Genomic DNA, 17,596 nt, shown 5'->3' on the forward strand with positions numbered 1-17,596 from the left:
ATAGTCCCCTGCCTCCGGCCCTGTCATTCGGCTGTACACCTCCACGGCTTTGGGGTCCAGTAAGGGGGTGAGAAACTGGAGCCTGTCTGCAGGGTCAACCCTGTGCAGCTCACAGGCATTCTCAAAGGCCGTCAGGAAGCTATCCATGTCCTCCCCCTCCTTCCGCTGGGCCAGGAAGCACTTATCAAAGTTCCTTGCCGTCTTGGGTCCCCCCTCACTCACCGCAGCCGCAGCCGGGGCCCCACTGCTCCTCAGCCTGGCCAGCTCCAGTTCATGCTGTCTTTGTTTCTCCTTCTCCTGACGCTCCCTCTCCTTCTCCTGACGCTCCCTCTCCTTCTCCTGACGCTCCCTCTCCTTCTCCTCCTGCTCATGTTGACGTTGTTTCTCCTTCTCCTGACGCTCATGTTGACGTTGTTTTTCATGATCCTCCAGCTCCCTCATTTTCATCTCCCTCTCCCATTCCAGCCGCCTCCGCTCCAGGGATGGGGAGCTCCGCCGGGAGGATCCCCTGCTGGGTGCCGGGGTCAGGGTGCCCTCGGTATTCGCTGGGCTTCCCCCAACCCCTCCCCCGGACATAGGTAGGAAGGGTCTCGGGATGTCCTCAGCAGCAGTCTGACCCCTCCCAGCCCGGTCAGGCCCCAGGGCCCACGCTGCGTCCCCCGGGCAGCTTCCCTCAGGGACAGGGATCGGGTCATCCAAGCGATCCCTCTCCTCCAGCTGGGCAATCAGCTGTTCCTTGGTGGACCTCCCGATGCGCAGCCCCCTCTGCCTGCACAGCTCCACCAGGTCGCTCTTCAGGCGTTTAGCGTACATCTCCCTGCTGGCCACTCGCAGGCCGGGCAGCTTCCCACGGTTTCCAGGAAAAGCCCCTCGTGTGCCCGTCCTTCTTGAGGTCACCGACTCTTTGCCAGGGTCGAGCTGCAGACTCCTCCGCCCCTGGGACCGCTCGCTGCAATCCCCTGGGGGACCCTGTTACTGCAAAAGTCTTTCTCTCTGGTCACACATTCCCAGGGGTTAACCGCCCCCCGAAACCGTCTCTCTCTGAATCTTCAGCACGCCTGGTCCCCGTCAATTCCCCTTCGTTTTACTGCTCCCCAGTCACTTACTGCAGGAAGCGCCGTTCACGGGGTGCAGTACATCCCACCGCTGCCACCAGTTGTCACGGAGTGTGGGGGAGTCCAGGCCCTGCACCCCTCTTCCTGGGATCCACTGAGACTCTCAGCCAGCCAGTAAAACAGAAGGTTTATTGGACAACAGGAACAGTCCCAAACAGAGCTTGTGGGTACAACCAGGACCCCTCAGTCAAGTCCTTCTGGGGGAGCAGGGAGCTTAGACCCCAGCCCTGGGGTTCCCTGTGTTTCTCCACCCAGCCCCAAACTGAAACTAAACCCACCCAGCAGGTTCCCTGCTGCAGCCTCTGTTCACATTCCTGGGCAGAGGTGTCACCTCCCCCTCCCCCTCCTGGCTCAGGTGACAGGCTCTCAGGTCTCCCATCCCCAGGGCACATTCCCAGGTCAACACTCCCCCCTCCCTGCTGAGTCACATCGTCACACTTTCCCCATACCGCTTCCAACTCCTCTTCGCCCCAAGCCCTTTATCAGCAGTGCTCAACTGCTGTCAAGGAGTTTCAGGGCCCCCAGAAATAATTCTGGTGTGAGTGTATACAATTGGATTGCCATGGCTGCATCCTGGGGTCACATCAACATGGTGGCATAATAATGTCACCATATTCAGTGCATTCACTGTCGTAAAGCAGCGAGAGGAGCGCTCGCTCTCTCTCTGGTTATTTTGGGTTCTGCCGCTCCACATGAATCCAGAGGGGGGCGGGACTGGTGGCTACTTTTTTGTTCCTCTGGATGTCGGGTGCTGGCAGTTTCCGTACCACTAGTACATATACTTAGTACTCACATGTACCAGGCGGTGGATCTAGCCCTCCTGTGATTGGTGCTCATATCACTCTGAGCCCTGATGGCACCAAATAGCTACACAAAGCCAGTTGCCCCTGCTTTACATTGTCCAACACACGGCTATCCCAAGCAGCCTTCTCCAGTACCTGATTCATTGTGTGTCAGTGACCCTTGATTTAGGAATTGCTTCCTGCCTGTTCTGAACTTCAACTAACCCTAAGAAGTCCCTATTGTCTGATCTCAAGCTATTGTAAAGCACAGACAGCAGGCTTGCTGTCCTCCACGTTTCCCTTTAGACGTGTGAATACCAGTGTCCCAACTGCCTGGTGTCCTGCTGTTCATTATAGTCACATCTCAGCAGTTTGTTTCCAGGTCTGGTATTCTTCATCATCTCATGTAACTAGCATAGCACCTACTCCTACTCAAAGCCTCTTCCTGCTCCTGGTGGCCTGTGCAACTTTTTCTGCTGGTCCTTCAGAGATGCCTTGCACATGACAATGCACTCTCATTCCAGGAGCGCGGAATGCCACCAGTGAGTAAAATTACCACAATCTCCCAGTCTCTTAGGCCCCGATTCAGCAAAGCACTTTAGCATGTGCCTAATTCCTTTTGCCTTCAACAGGATTAATCATGAGCTCAAGTAAAGCATGTGCTTAGGTATATTGCTGGAATAGGGACTTAATTATCTTTACCCTAACAATTATTTTTCCATTCTTTGCCCAGCATTGAAGTTAACTATTGTTTCCCTTTCATTTTCTCTTTTATACATTTCAATTGGTGTTTGCTTTAAGAATCCAGCATTCTTCTCCCTATTTCCCATCTTACCCTTGGCCTCAGTTCTTTGCAGACACATAGTGGCTGGTGTTCAATCTTTTCTCTAACATTTGTTATTTATTCAGGCAAGACTTCAAATTTGTCTCATTTCATTATTCTCAGTTTCGGAGTGGTTTTCTCCATAGCACTGAATATATTTTTCCACTTAATTAGTGATTAATTATTCAGCTTCTGTTCTTCAGAAGCTCTGCGTCATAGTATGTCCATTTGCTATTCTTCTTTTCTTTGCAAAGCTTTCAGTTTCAGGAATGTTGGATTTTTAACGTCATGTTGCACTATCCCACATATTGGCCCAATTCAGTAGAGCATCAAAAAAACTCAAGCGCATCCTTAAAGTTTTCTGAATCGAGGCCTTCGTCTATCCAGCCAAGACATGTCCGTAGGGATTTAAAGTGAAATTTTGATTAAGAAGCCTATGTCACTTTTCATAAAACAAACAATCAGAACATTCTACTGTCCTCGTTTTAAATATGGGTAAAATTTTCCACAATGCTCTGCACACATTCCGAAGAGACTGAGGTATGCAGGAGCCCAAGTCCCACTGAAGTCAAGGGGGTTTCCTAAGTGCCTAAGTCTCTTTTGAAAATGGGACTTAGGCGTCTAAGATTCAAGTGCTTTTGAAAACATTTATCCTGTCTTATTGAAGGACATGCCCAGCTGCTTCATTTGCCTGCTTTTCATAAACAGTATTTCAGGCCGGATACTAAATGGGCTGTTGATGGATTTTTGATCAAGGATTTTTCATGTGGTCTCTTCTTGAAAAATTTCTGTGTGAGCTATTTGAATTCCATCCGTAACTCTCCCCTTTTGTCCATAGTTCATGTAGCCTGGTAAAAAAATATTCATGGGGAAAAGAATGGGTCTCAACTATAGAACTGTCATTACAACTGTCCGTCCCCAAACAGCTGGGCTTTCACACTCAGGTAAAATATATAGAATAGTTAATTTTGCAGACTAACTTGTCTGCACTCAGGATTTCCTGGACAGCAATGGTTAATATTAACTAGCTAATCTTTAGAAACATTTTCCCCTGGAAACATCTCCCACTTTCCCATACCTAGTGGGTATAATTCTCTGCTTCTTGACATTGTTAACATTCCAGTAGCAGTAGATTAAGGAGACACCAATAAAGGGATTGTGGAGTAACAATGAGAGAGTTTTAATATCTGCACATATAATTAATTCTGATGCTAGGTTGGAATGCTACTGACATGCCGTGTTCTTATTCCTCCAATTACCATGATGAGCCAAAGAGCACCTCCTTTTAAAACAAACTTTTGAAAGAAAACCATACAGAATCGTTCTTCTTTGTATAAATAATTACAAAATTATATAGCAAAAACTTTTTCAAAAGGAGGAAGTTTAAATAATTATCAGCCTAGTAGTAGTACAAATGACCATTTTAAAGGCAGTAGATTTCTTTTTAAAGTAAACTTTAACATTTATGTCTATTAAATTTAACTTAATTGAATAAATGAATTAGGAAACATTTAAGGTTAGGAAAAATAATGGTTGATAAATATGCATTAATTCCATGAACATTCTTATAAATTCACACTTACTTTTTATTTTGTAATAAGGAGGAAAGAGTCATGCATTTTCCCCCATGCTTTAAGGAGTTTTATAATTGGAATTTATGCCATAACTTAGCTTGTATGGTTATAAGTATATTTAAAGATATGTTAAATTCATCAAGCATTCACTTGTTAAATATTATTATAAATATCCAAGCATTTACCTTGTTGTGACTAGGTGCAGCAGACACCCTTTAAGGTGAGACTCAATGATGTTCGTATGCTGAGCTGAGAAGAAGCCCATGGAGGATTAGGGTGTGTTAAGTCTCTCTTCAGACAGGTGCACAAACACTTCCCCCTTGTAGGTGCTACCTGCTCTTTACTGGACATTTATTACAAGTCAATGCAATTTCACAAAGCACCTGCATGCAATAAAAACCTATTACATGTGTGAGGCCTTAAGGAAATTAACAGTTCCTCCCTAGGGATGCATATTTTGTTAAGATGTTTATTACAGATGAAGTGGTCCTGGGGTAAAACATTAACAAGTTGTAGAGTGATAAAAGGAATTTTATCATTTCTCAGTGACATAAATAGGAAGAAACATTTAACTAAATCTATAAAATTCCTGTTTCCTAATTAATTTGCTTTAACTATTTATTAACTGGGTCAACTGGCTGAGGCCACATTTGTTTGTTTGTTTTTCAAAAAGCAAAATAAATCTAGGACCATATGTGCTCATCAAAATGATTAGCTCTGCTACCAGAAATAAATAACAGCCTGCACAGAGTAAGAAACATCAGCTGTCTGTTGTGAGATGAAGGAAGCACAGTTCTAAACCTCAGTTTGCTGTTGTCATATTGACGTAAGCATTAGATGTAAATTTCACCTTCTGTATAAAATTATAATAATAACATAATAATGTACTGAGCTCTTACAGGTCCTCATATTTATGACATAGTCCAGCAATTTATCTTTGGTTTGGGTTACAAAAGTGTATTCTTTTTTTAACACCAGATTAACCAAGTTTGTCTGTGCTCCATTATTAGAGATGAAAGCATAGAGTGCTGCCTTTGGACTAAGAATGCTGAATCTAATTGAATTATATGAATGTAGTTAAATGTCTACTTCAGAAAGGCTATATTCACTTTCAAGATTAGTTACTTCAAGAGTTAATGGGCTATTTAAACAACATAGTCCAAGAGCCAAACACAGGTGGGCTGCGTTAATAACTTTATTTAAACCGCTTTTCCCCCTTTGAGAGGCACAAGCCATCCATTAATGCATTCATTAGAGTTTATGGCATAGTTCTGCTTTTTTCCTAATGACACTATCCAGACTCTAACTTGCTCAGCTAATTTAGCCCAGCTGCCCTTTGCCTCTCAGCAACAGGTCTCTTGTTCTTCAGTCATACATGCTAAAGTGTCACAATGATTAGTTTTTGTTGCATTGCTACTCTTTGCAATATTGTTTTGTGTATTCTTTGCATCGGAGCCCACTTTTCCTTTGGGTATTTTCCATGTAGCCAATAGGGCATTTGGGAAATGCCCCACAGGGCAGCCATTGGAAAAGGCAGCACAGCGTAAGAGCTAAAACCAAATTCCCGACAGTGCTTGCATTCCGATTTGATTGAACATAACAGTTTATTACTTTCCTCTAACCAAAGAAGCTAACAAGTTTTAATACCCAGTTCTGCTGCAAGTATTTGTAACAGCTCCTTGCTATTGCCACGCCCTGACCCAGTCCCTGACTTTTCAAAGTGTGTTCAACTGAATCCAAAGATGTTTGTCCCTGATGCCGTTAGAGTTGTAAAATACGTAATTGGGGACTGAAGTGCTCACTGCCACCAGCAGCTAAAACACAGGTAACCTGTGTCTGTTTAGTAACTAATTCCCCAGATACTAATGAACATCACAATGAATAAGAATGACCAATGTGTCACTCTCAGATTAACAGCCAGGAATTGCATATACAGAGGATAGACTCAGCCCCGTCAGCTGCTGAAATTTGTTTTGTTTTTTTATCAGATTACGGTTTGCAGGTCTAATATTCCTGGGATTTCCCTTTCAGGCAACTTGTATCCAATCTGAAAGAGCCTTAGCCTGCTCAGACCTCAAGCAATTCTGCAACCTCCATTCTGTTTACTGCAGCTGCTGCTCCAGTAAGAGCATATGCCCACTAATGTGTATTAAAACTGCATCTACTCAGACCTGGCAGAGGTAACTGTCCCAGTGAACAGCATTGGGTGAATTCTGGTTGGTGCTTGATAAAATATGTACAATGTTCCCCAAGTTAGCTCTCGTGTTGTTTTGCACCTGAATTTAGAAAGAGAAATCTAACAGCTGATAGAAGTATGCAATACACGGTAGGTATAAAACATGGACTCATTTCTGTGGAGGTGAATGACATAAATAACCACCACTGCTCTACTCTGCCAACGTCTCTCTATTGAGGAACTTCCGTTTCTACTCTTAGGCTGTAAACTCAGTGGGGGGGCAGATGTCATTTTATTAATCTGTAAAGCACCATGCGCCCGCTGTCTAAGCAATGACGGTAATGGGTGCTGCCTATTGCATTGCTTTGGGAGAGAGAGAAGTATCCCCTCCGGCAGATGGCACCTGCTATCGCGCGCTCTCTGTCACCTTGGAGGGAAACGGGCAGCGTGGCTTGTTAGTAGCATGGCAGTCCAGGCTGGGAGGTGACGGGGGTTCAACCAGCAAGACAAAAATTGTGCTGACTGGCTATGGGGAAATGGGAGTGGTGCAGTGTTTTCTTAGGGTCCAGCTGGCATCTTTAGGCTGCTGCTCCTCTGGCCCAAGCAGGGAGCCAATATTTGGAACCTGGCAGGGCTGTTTCCACTGGGATGGGAAATCAACAATATGAGTCAGGTCCGTTCATGGTGTCACCTTGTTTCTTTACCAGAAATGTACACCCAGTCCTGCTTCCCTGAATACACTGAAACAAACAGATAGTAGTCAATCTCCTTGCTCAGAAATCCCCTAAGCTGCCACACCAATGCGCCCTGTGCCCAGGATGCATTCTCCCTCTGCTTCCTGTCAGGGTCCTGCTCACGCCCCTCACGGCTTCTTGCCTCCAGCACACGCAGTGGCTTCTCAGTCCTCACAGCTGAGCTCTGATCTGCCATGAACGGTGTAGAGCCTTGGGCGTGGCCTCCGTTGCCTGCAGTGGCCTTTGCTACGTACAGGGGCTGCACTGCTCCTTCCACTGGGCCTGAAAGAGTGCCTGGCTCCAGGGGCTGTGGCGAGGTCTGTATCTTTGGACTCCCCTGGGGGCAGTCATCATCACCTTTCCACGTAACAATATGGTCTGCATATGCAGGACCGGCCCTGAAGATTGACAGCTGATGGCAAATGCTCTGTGCATTGAAGAACTCACTGGACTGCCTACACCAGCTGCCCGCAATCTGCAGTGGAAGGGCTCATGCCAGGCATTCAGGGACAGTCTGTGGGTGTAAAGAAGGCCTGATGGAGCCAAGCTCTGATATACCTGGTCCTCCACGGGCATGAAGTTCATCCTTTATACCCATCGCCTAGACAAGAGCAGGGCCCTGCTGGGCCAGGCAGCTGAGGATCAGGGAGTCACAAACAGTTCCCTGTAGCCGCCACTCCCTGCTATGTCTCCATGCAGCTCAGGGCCAAAGAGATCTGTTAAAGTGTGAGTCCGTGATGACTGGTGACTATGGAACCATGGGAGTTTAATCCACCCTGCTCTCTGTATGTATCAGAGCCAGGGCTATTGACATCACTGATAAAGTAACTGGTTTGTTGGGGGTGGAGGTCTGCTTTTTATTGTTGTTGGCCAAAACCACAACGGGGATCCAGGTTCCATTCTCAGTCCTGCAGCCCTTGCTGCTTTGGCAGAGGGGACTGAATTCTCTTCTGTCTTGTGCATAGGTAACAGAATTGTTTATAGAAAAGGAGGTTTGTGGCACCTTAGAGACTAACCAATTTATTTGAACATAAGCTTTCGTGAGCTACATCACGATGTACTTCATTGATGAAGTGAGCTGTAGCTCACGAAAGCTTATGCTCAAATAAATTGGTTAGTCTCTAAGGTGCCACAAGTCCTCCTTTTCTTTTTGCGGATACAGACTAACACGGCTGCTACTCTGAGAATTGTTAATGAGGCTCTGACTGTAGTCTCGATTGCTGGTGCTGCCGGAGCCCAGGAGCACCCACCTTGACTCTCAGATCAGATCCCAGGGTGAACTTGTAGGGACTGCAGGTAGAAAATCCTGTGTTACTTGTCAATGGAGCAGATTTGATCTGGACAATAAACACAGAACCACTTTTCAGATTAGAACTGCCCTCTTGCTGTGGAATAGTCTCCCAAGGGAAATGGGGGAATTTCACCACACAAAACACTGAAAAACAGACTGGCCAAAGCCTTGGACCTTTTGTGGGCAGAGGGACAGAGTGGGTGAGGTAGGTACAAATGGCTTAACGCTCATTCCCTTCCATCTCTAACTTCCAGGAGGTTCCTTGCATGTGCTGCTGATGATTTGTACTGCAGTAGTACGTGGGGCCAGCCCCGTTACGCTCGATGCTGTACGATGCTTACGATGACTGACTGAACTGCGCTGGGGCTCGAGCAGCAGAGTCCCTGCCTTGAGGAGCTCACAGTCTTATGCAAAACAAGACACAAGTGACAAAGGAGTGCATGGAAGGGGGAGCGTAACACTCAACCTCTCAGGGCTGCATGGGCCAGCCCTGTGCACAATGGGGTGGTTCTAACGCACACTAACGAGAGTTTCAAGACAGCTGGCGGGTTCCTGCACGAGGCACTGGGGAGCTCAGGACAGGGCAGTGTAGGTGAGCAGTGCTGCTCCCTTGTCTCAAATGCAGGGATGTGAGGACAGGGCCTGTTTAGTTCTTGCATGTTCTGGTGGTGAGCACAGCCCCCTAGTGTCAGCACCGTGCTCAGAATCTGGCTGTGCTCTCGCAGCCTGGTCTGTGACTTCCCCTCCATTCCCCCATCCTCCCCTCTCTGCCAGTCCGTTTTGCATGGGCCTGTGCTCACACACATGCACCACAAGCCGTCAGAGCCAGAATAATGGCTACGAAGCTGGGTGTGAACACTGCCGTGTGGCTTCAACTCCTTCTCCTGGAGCAAAAAACATTCCTTGGCAGCACTGAGCAGCATTTTTGGCAGATTTTCTTTAAGCTTCTGCTTTGTGCCCCTCCCAGCTGCATGGTGGGCTCCAGGCCTGTCTGTTTGGTTGAACAGAAGAGCCCGAGGCACTGAGGTGAGCTGGCCGGGAGCTTCCCCTTGTCTAGCTGAAGCTGGCTGCAGAGCTCCGCTCTGGGATGATCGGAGCTGTCGCAGAGCCGGCAGCATGTGCCCTGCAGATCTGTTGTCCCGGTGTGTCCAGCTCAGACAGGGTCATAAGGTTGTATCCACAGAATGGGCCTGTGAGAGGGTGTCCACTCCACACAAGACTTGAAGGGGTTTAGAGGGCCAGGTGGGCCAATTAACTCCCAAGGCTGCACCTGGAGGCGGAGCCAGGGAACACGTTATTAATTAAATGAGGCTCAGCAGGACTGGAACAGGAGGGGCCTGAATAAAGCCCAGGAGCTGAGAGCAGGTGTGGGCTGCAGGGAAGCAGTCTGCAATTGCTCCCTGGGTGGAGGGAGTCTGGGCCAGCAAAGCCAGAGAAGGGGGAGCCAGCAAGGTAGGAGAGGCTCAGGGAAAACGCAGCCAGGTATGAAGTGGTGCAGCCCTTGGCTGCTGCGTAGAGGGCCCCTGGCTGGCACCTGGACTAGAGGGGGGCCAGGGCCCCTTGCCAGTCAGCCACTGGGGAAGTGGCACAGACCAGGCAGTGGAGAGCCGACTGCCTAGGACAGTTCGCCTTGGAAGATTTTGGTACCCTGGAAGGGAAGGACCACAGTGACCTGGCCGGAGGGCTGAGTCACGAACGGGCAGCTGCAGCTCCTGGAGCAAGAGGGGCCGCAGGGTGAGAGAGGAAGATGGGTGGAGAGACCCCCAGAGGGGGGTGCAGCGCCTGGAGAGAGCTAATCCCAGAGCACCCAGGAGGAAGCCCTCTGGCGGTGAGTGGATCCTGTGACGGGCCACAGAATGGAAGAAAGGAAACTGATGAGGATGGATTCCTCCAAGCGGAGCAGCGTGCAGGAGCCAGAGCTGCGGTACGTCTGGCCATGGGGCAGGGGTGCGAATGCCTGTGTCTCCGGGGGAGGAGGCAGCATAGGCCAGCCATTCACATCTGGCATTATGTACTGCCACTAATTTTAAAGGCCAGTGTGGAAAACAAGGCCCGAGGAGAGCAGCCTCCTCCTCGACCCACACTGACCCCAACCCCTCACAGAGTGAGGCTTCTGCACGGCAGATAGGGACACCTGAGTGCCACGCAGTTGATGGCAGGGAGGTCTTTGCAGTGCCGGGGAAAGCAGGAAATGTGAAATGCGTTCAGAACAGGGTTGCCAGGTGTCCGGTTTTCGACCGGAACACTTGGTCGAAAAGGGACCCTAGTGTTCATCAGCACCGCTGACCGGGCCGTTAAAAGTCTGGTTGGCGCGGGGCTGGTTGTCTCCCTACCTGGCTCTGCGAGGCTCCCTGGAAGCGGTGACGTGTCCAGCTCCTAGGCACAGGGGTGGCCAGGGGGCTCCGTGCACTGCCCCCATCCCAAGCGCCAGCTCCCATTGGTCGGGAACCACAGCCAATGGAGGTGCTGGGGCAGTGCCTGCGGGCGGGGACAGCACACAGAGCCCCCCACGCCTCAGTCTAGGAGCCGAGGAACATGTCACTGCTTCAGGGAGCCTCAGGTAAACGGTGCCAGGAGCCCGCTCCCCGCACCTCCTCCTGTACCCCAACTCCTGCCCCAGTCCTGAGCCCCATCCCAGAGGCCACACCCCCTCCCACATCCCAACCCCCTACCCCAGCCCTGAGCCCCTCCCGCACCCAAATTCCCTCCTGAAGCCTGTACCCCACACTCCCTCCCATACCCCAACGCCCTCCCCTCCTGCACCCTGAACCCCTCAGCCCAAGCCTGGAGTCCCCTCCTGTACCCCAAACCTCAACCCTTGCCCCACCCCAGAGCCCGCACCCCCAGCTGGAGCCCTCACCCCCTCCCGCACCCAAATCCCCTTCCCCAGCCCGGAGCCCCCTCCTGCACTCTGAACCCCTCATTTCTGGCCCCAACCCAGAGCCCACACCCCCTCCCACACCCCACACCCCTGCTTCAGCCCAGTGAAAATGAGTGAGTGAGTGATGGGGAGAGTGAGTAACAGAGGGAGGGGGGATGGAGTGAGCAGGGGCATGGTCTCAGAGAAGGGGCGGGGCCTCAGGGCAGGGGCGGAGCAAGGGTGTTTGGTTTTGTGTGATTAGAAAGTTGACAACCCTAGTTCAGAATTTCCATCGGGGTGCGCTCCTTTCCGGAAGATGGCAGGCACGAGGTTCCAGGCAGCCAAGGCGCTGACTGTTGTATTAAATGCAAAGTACATGACTCAGTGCCTTCCTTGCTCCTTGTCCCTCTCAAGAGATGCAGAAATGTTTTTACTGGGAAGTGGAGATGCTCCAGGACTGAAATACCACAATGAGCCTGGCAAGCTCCAGGTTCTTCTGGTACCCCCTCAAATCCAGTTCTTCTGATACCCCCGAAACACACTAGTCAGATGCAGCCCAGAAAACATTGTGTGTGTGTGTGTGTGTGTGATGGAGAGAGAGAGAGCCTTACCAACTTCTAATGATGCTCCCAGTCCATTCATAAACGCCTTCCTTGCACACCTCACTTATCCGTGATCAGCAACATTACCCCACTGCTGCTGTTATTCCTCCTCGCTGCTGCTGAGGGGGGAGAGGTTCCTCTCTGAAATGGCTTTAAACGGCAAGTAAATAGTCCCTGCTTGTTTGCAGCAGATGTGACTGTGAATCTCTTCGGGCCAGGCATGGGGCTGGAGCTCTGCTACCGTTTACTACAATGTTTCCCGTTTAAGCAGTGAAACATGCCAAGAAGTAGGGGCCAGATTCTCACAGGTGTTTGGGTGCCAGTGAGATCTGCCTAGGCGCCTGGCTCCCACTGACCAGGGGACCCCTCAGCCAGGCTGGCCCCCTCCTGCTCATGCTGTGGGCAGTGTGCTCTCACTGCACCGTGCAGGCGGGAGGTGGGAATGGACTGAGGCATTGTTAGGTCCTGGATTCTGCAACAATGCTCATGCGAAGTGATTCTCGAGGACTGTCGGGTCCAGGGTGCAGGGGCCTGGCCTCACAGGCTGGGGGGGTTGAGAAGAGCTCCAGTGAACGTACCCCCTAGAGTTTCTTCTTCTTTTGTTTGTCTTTGACCCTCCATTTTATCCCCCTGCTGAGCTGAAGTTATTTCACCATTTCCATTTCCTGGAAGACATAATCACTAAGGGACCCCAAGAAACAAGGGGGTCTCCAAACCTGGGAGTCGGCCACCAGAGATGCTCACAGCAAAAGCTGGTGACAATGAGCCTGTGACCAAAGCGACCCCACATCTGCCCTTCAGTCAGGGCCGGATTGCCAGGTAGGCACAATGGGCACCTGTCTGGGGCACCGGCGTTCTAGGAGTGCCTTACCTCTCTCAAACGGTGTGCAACACGAAGGTCAGCTGTAGGCAGGAGGGCGCTGAAGATGCTGGGCCTAGGGGCACATAAGGTGCAAATCCAGCCCTGACTCTTATCCACATAGGGCTTTTCCCTGGCCCCTCAGCCCCAAGGCCACACACTGCAAGAACTGGCCCAGGTGGCAAGCCCAAAGGAGGCTGTACGGCAGGTGCAGCATGGGAACGATGGACAAGCCCATGCGTGTCCTCCCTGCCCCCCTCAACAAGTATTACCTTTGGCAAGTAATCTAAATGACCTAATGGTAACACAGTATCTGCCTTTGAGTCCCTCACAGGTGCTGGCTCCCCAGCTAGTCCGTCCCATGTCTTCTCCAAGGCATCCTGCAGCCGCTGGTCAGAGCTGTCATCTGTAGGCTCTTTAGCCCGCGTGGAGTGTGTCTGCCAGGGCTCTGCCCAGGTCACAAAGCCACTTCTACGACTGGCTGCCTGGGTGGCAGTCTTGGCCAGAAGACTACTGGGTGAATGTGCCCTGGAGAACGGGCAGCCCACCAGTTGGGCTGAGGAGTGCGTGGGAAGCTAGTATGGCCAGTGCACCTGTCTTGTGGAGAGAAGGTCCCAGGGCTGTTGTCTGTCTGGCACCTTTCCCCACCATTAACTCTCATACAAGAGAAGAGCGAAATTGGCTCTCCATTTGTCACTCTAGGGTGCTTTCTAAAGTATCCATTGAGCTGTGGCACCCGGACACTGGTGTAAAATAAAGCTCTGGATACATGCAGAATTGCATCGGAATGACTGAGGAGCAGAAGTCTCCTTGTGTCTCACTGGGAGGTGTGCCCCTGAATCACACAGGTTCATCTGAGAAACCCTCCCAGACACATCCTTGTTCACAGCTCCTAGACACCTCTCGCTTCCCACCAGTTAGCCTGCACTGGTGGGAATGGGGCCGTCATGGAACCCTGCAAAAACCTAAAGCCATCCCCCATAAATTGTGTACTGATTCCTAACATGATATACTGTGACACTGTGGGCTGATAACACAGATCTTCCAGTTCATTAGAGGATTTCTTCTGAGGCCATAAAAGCAATGGAGGGAGAAAGAGAGAGGCAGGGCTCAAACATGCATAAATCTCCCTAACCACTGCTCGTATATCACAACCTGTAAACCTGCTGGAGAAGGAGATTGTACCTTAAACCTCAACAGAATAAACCATTTTCCATACATCTTCATTTTTGGGTGGTCTTAATTTTGTCTTTGATTTATCATGATTTTGCTTCTAGTTTGGAAAATAATTCTGTGCTGCATACATCTCACTTATAATTACATCCCATGTGCTGTCCTGGGGACCCATATGTGTGTTAGTGTCCTTATGTCCTTACAGATTTTGAATTTTAAAAGGAAAAAAACTTGCATAAACAGCTAACAGTATTTCACTGCTCCCTTTAAATTCCTACAGTAAGGCTGGAGCTGCTGTTTTCTGCTCTAGTTTTTATTGGTTTGCACTAGCCACATTACATAAACTAAGATGCACAGTACTACAGTCATGTAATACAGTCTGGTACTAAAGGGTTTCAGGCATAAATAAATGTATGTCCACCAGCAAAAACAAAAGGAATTCCACACATAATTAACTCCTCCATATTCTCCATCATAACTTCAGAAAAAAGGTAATTGGCAGCCTTGATGATGAAAATCTTACTACAGGTGAATGGATTCCTTTGTCTTCTACTCCGTAATGCTCTGCTTGTATTGTGAGAGCCGTGTGGGGATGTGCTAATGAAACGAAACGACTGTGCTCCCATTTCCATGGTCCTGGCTTCTCAGCATGGACTGGGACACAGCTGTGCATATTCAGGATCTCATTTTAAAGCAACCACTAGATGTCACAGAAGGCATGTGGCCGAACACTACTCCGCAAAGGACAAACACACGTCACATTCACAGGCAACATTCCACAGGCTAGGGAATAGCCGGTTCATGAGACTTTCTTTCTACCCTTGCAGGGAAGGGGCTTCTTGTGTGGACTTTTCCTTACCTATCACGACTCCTGAACCTGGCTCATGTGTGTGCAAAGGCATTTGACACTTCCCCAAGCCAGTGACTGCACTACGGATGGGTTTGGTCAGAGAAGGCAGCATGCTCCAGAGTGGTTAGAGATGGGAAGCGTGTTCTCTCCCTGGCTCCAATGCACTGTGTGACCTTGTACAGAGAGGTAAAAAGATTTGTCCCCTATTCTCTCCAATAGGGTAGGTGGAGATAATAGAGGGGCTTGGAAAAGTGTCGTGAGTTTTTTTTCCCATGACTGACTGGTTTTAATATTTACTCCCCTTTGTTGGGACTCAGAGCGCTACACAGCACTTTCACCCCAGGATCTCTGAGGATCATGTATTAACAACATTATAATCACAAATAATCTGAGTAAGTTTTCACCAACTGCTTCAGTCCAGGTGCTCTCCTCCTCTTCAGCTCCCCAGGAAATTCCATCCTTTCCTGCCACTCCCCAGCCTCTGCTGGTGTGATCAGTGACCGCTCTGACACACATGCTCCTGGGGTGATGGACATTCTCTAGTGACGGCCCGATAAGCCCTGTGCAGAGGTGCAGTACCCCTGAAGCCTGCCCCAAGGTCCTGGGAGGTGCAAAGTGAGAGCAGCAATTCTGCACAGAGAGCCTGTGCACAACCACCACCAGGGTTACTTGTGGCCCTATTCTCTAGCGATCCCTGTGGCCCCATGCTACTGGCTCTGGGGACCCCAGTCATGTATACAAGATGAAGAAAATGCACCATCTGAGCCTGGTCCGTCCTTCAGTGTTGGAACCACAGGGAGGTACAATATCACCTGTGTGATTCCAGCTTTCATCCAGACCACACCACATGATCCATTGTCTACAGCCAAGCTCTACGATACAACCGCATTTGCTCCAACCCCTCAGACAGAGACAAACACCTACAAGATCTCTATCAAGCATTCTTACAACTACTATACCCAGCTGCTGAAGTGAAGAAACAGATTGACAGAGCCAGAAGAGTTCCCAGAAGTCACCTACTACAGAACAGGCCCAACAAAGAAAATAACAGAACGCCACTAGCCGTCACCTTCAGCCCCCAACTAAAACCTCTCCAACGCATCATCAAGGATCTACAACCTATCCTGAAGGACGACCCATCACTCTCACAAATCTTGGGAGACAGGCCAGTCCTTGCTTACAGACAGCCCCCCAACCTGAAGCGAATGCTCACCAGCAACCACACACCGCACAACAGAACCACTAACCCAGGAATCTATCCTTGCAACAAAGCCCCTTGCCAACTGTGCCCACGTATCTATTCAGGGGACACCATCATAGGGCCTAATCACATCAGCCACACTATCAGAGGCTCGTTCACCTGCACATCTACCAATGTGATATATGCCATCATGTGCCAGCAATGTCCCTCTGCCATGTACATTGGCCAAACTGGACAGTCTCTACGTAAAAGAGTAAATGGACACAAATCAGACGTCAAGAATTATAACATTCAAAAACTAGTTGGAGAACACTTCAATCTCTTTGGTCACTCAATTACAGACCTAAAAGTTGTAATTCTTCAACAAAAAAACTTCAAAAACAGACTCCAACGAGAGACTGCTGAATTGGAATTAATTTGCAAACTGGATACAATTAACTTAGGCTTGAATAGAGACTGGGAGTGGATGGGTCATTACACAAAGTAAAACTATTTCCCCATGTTTATTCCCCCCCTCCACCCCCCACTGTTCCTCAGACATTCTTGTCAACTGCTGGAAATGGCCCACCTTGATTATGACTACAAAAGGTCCCCGCCCCTGCTCTCCTGCTGGTAATAGCTCACCTGAAGTGATCACTCTGGTTACAGTGTGTATGGTAACACCCATTGTTTCATGTTCTCTATGTATATCAATCTCCCCACTGTATTTTCCACTGTATGCATCCGATGAAGTGAGCTGTAGCTCACGAAAGCTCATGCTTCAATAAATTTGTTCGTCTCTAAGGTGCCATAAGTACTCCTTTTCTTTTTGTGTGATTCCTGGGACTTCTCTGGCTCTGCCTCCAGCCTGGCTTCCCATTCAGCCAAGCTTTGGGCTCCTGCATAACGTACAAAGTCTGCCAGGCCCAAGAAAAGCCTCCTGAAAGAACAGCATGGCCAGGTTCCTGCGAGTGGAACATGCCCTCGAAAGAGCCTCCACTTCAAGAGTGACCTCAGTGGTTTTCCAACAGCTGCAGCCGCATCCTGAACACCTCTGGGCGATGCTTGAGCAACAGGAACCAGGAACTGGTGCTGTGGTTGTTATCTCAGCAAAAGACAATAATGAATAAGGCCAGTCCAAGCCCAGGCCAAGATGAGAGCCAATCCCCAGTGCTTTAGTATCCAGGGCTTCCTGTCCACAGTGCTATGAATAACTTCATTTAGTGCAAGGGCTTGGAAACATTTTCCCCCTTTTTAAATCGCTGGTGTGAATTGCTTTATTACTTCAAGGGAGCTGGGAACTGAGAATCCTGCTGCTGATACTGGCTCTGATGCAATTCATCTGAAAGCAATTGTACTACAAATCAGCTTTTGTCACACTGCCCAGTTAATGAGCTTATCCATGGTCTGGAGAGAGACAGGGCGAGAGGCAGCCCTGTTTCTAGGGATGGGAGACAATTTATAACTTTCCCTGCTAGCTAAGTCCTGGGTCTCTTTCTGAGAAAAGACACGGGCCGTGCCAAGATTGACGACGTGCCTTGAACGCCGGATACAAGCACCAGGTATGATCCAGCCTC

The sequence above is a fragment of the Lepidochelys kempii genome, chromosome 16 (assembly GCF_965140265.1).
Source record: "Lepidochelys kempii isolate rLepKem1 chromosome 16, rLepKem1.hap2, whole genome shotgun sequence".
Taxonomy (NCBI): Eukaryota; Metazoa; Chordata; order Testudines; family Cheloniidae; genus Lepidochelys; species Lepidochelys kempii.